At 46.6% G+C, this 4,923-nt stretch overlaps 1 long non-coding RNA gene across 1 annotated transcript; it reads right to left on the reverse strand.

The window, feature by feature from the left end:
- Positions 1–691: 691 nt before the first annotated feature.
- Positions 692–4,704, reverse strand: LOC115503655. Its single transcript, XR_003965472.1, has 2 exons — positions 4,336–4,704; positions 692–974 (listed from the first exon to the last, which is right to left on the reverse strand). It is a non-coding gene; the product is annotated as an uncharacterized LOC115503655 (long non-coding RNA).
- Positions 4,705–4,923: the final 219 nt, after the last annotated feature.

Genomic DNA, 4,923 nt, shown 5'->3' on the forward strand with positions numbered 1-4,923 from the left:
CTAACTACCAGAACTATGCAAGTAGATCAAGAAGGGAGCTTGAAAGCTTGCGGGGCAGCTCTGTGGCTCAGTGGGTTAAGTGTCGGACTCTTGATTTCAGCTCAGGTCATGACGTCACGGTTCATGGATTGAGCCCCGTGTTTGGCTCTGCACTGACAGTGCAGAGCCTGCTTGGGATTCTCTCTCTCCCTTTCTCTCTCTGCCCCTCCCTAGCTCGTAAGCCTCCCACCCCCCATTAAATAAATAAACATAAAAAAAATTTTTTTTTTGGTAGAGCACAAGCAGGGTAGGGGCAGAGAGGGGGACAGAGGATCCAAAGCAGACTCTGAGCTGATGGCAGCAAGACCAATGTGGGGCTTAAACTCACGAACCGTGAGATTATGACCTGAGCCGAAGTGAAAATGCTCAACCGAACCACCCAGGTGTCCCAATAAATAAACATTTTTTTGAAAATAGGGATACAGGGGCGCCTGGGTGACTCAGGCAGTTAAGCGTCCAATTTCAGCTCAGGTCATGATCTCACCGTCTGTGAGTTCGAGTCCTGCGTCAGGCTTTGTGCCAATAGTGCAGAGCCTGGAGCCTGCTTCAGGTTCTGTGTCTCCCTCTCTCTCTGCCCCTTTCCCACTCGTGCTCTCTCTCTCCCAAAAAATAAAATAAAAATAAAAAATAAATAAAAACAGGATACAAAATAATGTAAGACAATGCCATTATTAAAAACATACCGAACAGAGCAGTAAGGACACGTGCACATTTTGAGTGTTCATCTTGGGTTGGTGAGCCAAGGGTAATTTTTTCTCTTTATGCTCTTCTATATTTTTCTTATTCCAGTGGGTGTGCATTTCTTCCAAAATTAGCACGGCAGTTAAGGCAGGAGTCTGGAGTTGGGCGGTGTGGGTTGAAATTGCTCCCAACACCTTAACAGCTCTAACATCTTGGATTCCTTATTTAACCTCTCGAGGCCTCAGTTTCCATAGCTGCAAAATAGGAACAATGAGCATAACTACCTCATGTCATTATTAGGACGATTAAATGAGATACTATGTCATACAACACCTGAGCATAATAGAAGTGCTCAGAAAGTATGAGCTTCATAATTGAAAAGGTTTTTTTTTTTAAGTTTATGTATTTATTTTGAGAGAGACAGAGACCGCGCAAGTGGCGAGGGGCAGGGAGAGAGAGAATCCCAAGCGGGCTCTGTGCTGCCAGCACAGAGCACAACACGGGGCCCAAACTCATGAAACCACGAGATCGTGACCTGAACTGAAACCAAGAGTAGGACGCTTAACCAACTGAGCCACCCAGGCGCCCCTGAAAAGGTTTTTAAATAAGATGATGATACATTGGTTCTTTAGCAATTAGATACGTTGTTGTAGTCCACACAGAGCTTCCTGTAGTGATGTGTTTCCCGGGAGCTTGGAAGAAGGAGAATTAAGGCTGAACTTTGAGAATTACACTGAGAAAATGGAAATGAAATCACATTTCTGTACAAAAAAAGAAGTAACTTCAAGCAAAGCCTGGAAAGTTAATCAAGTTCTGATTTAAGGGTCTGAAAAGGGATGTATTTACAGAGGGGTCTAGTCAGTGGAACCAAGTGGAAGAAGAGTCAGCAAGAGTCTGGCACCCTTCTGGCATTGCTCAGACAAAGGAACGTCGAACGTGTGGAGCAAACATTCCTACACTAGACAAGATCTCCCTTAAGACTCTGTTTCCGTTCCTCGTATACCCTGTTTACCAAGAACGTTCTGATTCGCAACGTAGCTTCCCAGGAATCATGTAGAGGAATTGGTGTCTGAGTGGGGATAGGAGTACTCCAGTGACCCTTAACCATGAACAGGGGCCAGCATTTGGCTTCAGCCAGTCTTGTGAATCCGAGCTGTAATCCCAGTCTTAGGGTACACCGATATAAATGGAGAACGAGACCCTGGCACTCAGAGTCAGAGAGAGGGAACCTACGTGTCACCATATCTCCTTCGGTTTGTGCTTCTGAGAATGTACCATGGGCATGGCACACATACTTCTCAAACAAATGTTTTATGTCAGAAGATCGCCATCCCCTGTTAAACCAAAACCAAAAAACATGTTGGACACATTAGTGAAAATCAGATAAAGAGATATAAATGGTTAATAAAAATAGGGAAAGTGATCGCACTTACTAAGAAATACACATTAAAATGAGATCTTATCACTTAGATGCAGAGAGGTAAGGAATGATAATACCCCATGTTGGTGATGCTGTGTGGGACAGGAGCGTTCTCAGGCTTGGTGTCAGAATAAACAGTAAAACTGTTCTGGCAGGAGTTTGTTTCCAATTGAAATGTGGCCAATTAAAAGTAAGTTTGGGGTGCCCGGGTGGCTCAATCAGTTAAGCTCTGACTCTTGGTTTCAGCTCAGGTCACGATCTCAACAGTTTTGTGGGTTCAAGCCCCACTGTGAATGTGAAGCCTGCTTGGGATTCTCTGTCCCTCTTTCTCTCTGCCCTTCCCCACTTGGACGGTCTCTGTCTCTCTCAAAATAAGTACATAAACTTAAAAAAAATAATTTTAACCAATGTTCTAGGAATTTTTCCTAAAGAATAAAATGGGGCACCTGGGTGGCTCAGTTAGTTGAGCATTTGATTCTTGATTTTGGCTCTGGTCATGATCCTAGGGTCATGGGATGGAGCCACATGTCGAGTTCTGCACTGAGCATGGAGTGGGCTTGGGATTCACTCTCTCTCTCTCTCTCTCTCTCTCTGCCCCTCTCTCTGGCTCATTCTCTCTCTCTCTCTCTAAACAAAAACAATAATAAAGAAAAGGAATAATCTGCAGTGTGTGCATGTTTCTGTACAAAGTTGTTAGTTGCAATAGTAATACTGTTTATAACCTGAATGTGTGTGTATTGCTGGGGAAACCTGATCGCCGGCCTCTGCTATCCCCCTCCCCAACCCTGGTCCATTTGAGTAGCAAATAAGGCCCTACGTAGGTAGTATCACTCAGGATTGGTGTAAGAGAGTAATACCCAACTTTGTTCCTCTATGTGCCAGATGACAGCCTGGGGACCAGAGGGGAGAGGTGAAAATTTAAATGCCTTGATTTCTGGAGAGACCTTGACCTTGGAGATTCATAGAACAATAAGTATGTATTACTTCCAAAATTAGAGTGATGAAGCCAGGGCTCGGGGAGGGCAGAGCCAGCCCATGTAGATGGTACTTTGCTGCTCACTCTGGCCCAGAGAAGCCTGATTACCTCTATCTCCAAGGCTGGAAAAGAGTTCTGGAGCAGAGGAAGCAGGAATTGAGGGTTTCCCTTCATGTACTCCCTGGAGTACTGCCTGTGCTTGGCAGCTTGGAATGTGGCTAATCTACAGCAGTAGCTGGCTCTCCTCAAGGGTAGTGCCTCTAGAAATCTCTCCGCTTGATCCATGGCCAGGGGGTGAAAAGAGCCACGCGGGAGGCAAGAGAAAACAGTACACCCGAAGAGGCCTTGCAGCCCAAGGGAGGAGAACAGACTGGATTCTCAGACAGATAACCGCTCCTGGTGAAACAGAACTAGAGGAGACAGATAACCACACTACCCAAATCACTGAGCCAGGAGAGAAGGGGCCGAGCTTAAACCATTAAACCAATTAGGGACCAATTGGGGGTGGAATGTTTTTGTTCAGAGGACAACTACCTTGCATAACCCTTGTAGCAATAGGTGGTATCCTTGTCCGAGAATAAAAGAGATCCTGTGTTAGAAGCTTAGCACAGTGTTTGGCAAATAGTAAGCCTTAGGAAAATAGTTACTTTCTCATTGTGTTTAGAGAGTGTTTTTAGGGGCGCCTGGGTTAAGCATCCAACTTTGGCACGGGTCGTGATCTCATGATCTCGTGGCTGTGAGTTTGAGCCCGGCTCAGGCTCTGTGCTGTCAGCTCAGAGCCTCGAGCCTCAGATTCTGTGTCTTTCTCTCTGCCTCTCCCCTGCTCGCGCTTTGTCTCAAAAATAAATAAACGTTAAAAAAAGGAAATATAAGGTTGCTTTACATAAGTCAAGATTCTACCAGACTAACGCATATTATGTCGACAACGGATTATTCCTTGTTGTTTTACATTGCATTGTTTACTATCTTGATATTTATACCAATTACCTTTAAAACTTTAGATACCTTTGCTTTTCAAAATGTTAAAAGAATATGCTTTTAATTTTTTCTAAGATAGTGTTACTTTTATTTAGACTTTTAATCGTCATAACGTTTATTCATTTGGATGTAAATTGAATTCTTTTAGGGTGAATCATTTAGCCTTTGGCTTTAAGCACATCCTTCTTATTTCATCTTTGGCTATGTGGACCATTTTTACTTGAAGGCAAAGAATAAATACCTGACTTAAAATTACTGTAAGATTTGCTCGGCACGGTTCCCTAGGAATAGAACTTGAGTTCGATCTTGTGACACAGAGCCTCCGGTCCCTTGAGTGCGACCGACCCCTGCCCATTGGCACGGCGACAGTTCTCAACAAAACCTTTGTGAGAGACGGACTGGCTGCAGGCGTGTCGCCGGCAAGAAGCTGCTGCCCGCCGGCGGGTCGTCACCCACGCTTCCCCGGCTCGAACGCGGAAAGCCCGAGCCCCAAGCCAGCCGAGGGGAGCGTTAGCAGGGCAGAGGGCAATCCTGGTCTACGGAGCCGGGTATGTGCGCGCGGGGTGCTCAGTCGGCACTAAAAGGTCCCGAGGAGCGGAGACTCCACCGCGTTGCATTCCAGCCAATCAGAGGCGGCGGGTCGGAATCGGCTCGTATGCGACCTGAGAAGGCGGGACCGCCGGGCCTCAACGGGAAGGCTGCAAGCTCTAAGATGGCGGCGGCGGCTTCGGGCAGCTGCGGCGTCGGGCGGAGGCGCCCCCACGGGGGGCAGGTGGCCAATGGGCTTCGGCCTGCGTCGCCGGCCGGGCGCGGGAGGCGGAAAGTGCCG

The sequence above is a fragment of the Lynx canadensis genome, chromosome E3 (assembly GCF_007474595.2).
Source record: "Lynx canadensis isolate LIC74 chromosome E3, mLynCan4.pri.v2, whole genome shotgun sequence".
Classification (NCBI taxonomy): Eukaryota; Metazoa; Chordata; class Mammalia; order Carnivora; family Felidae; genus Lynx; species Lynx canadensis.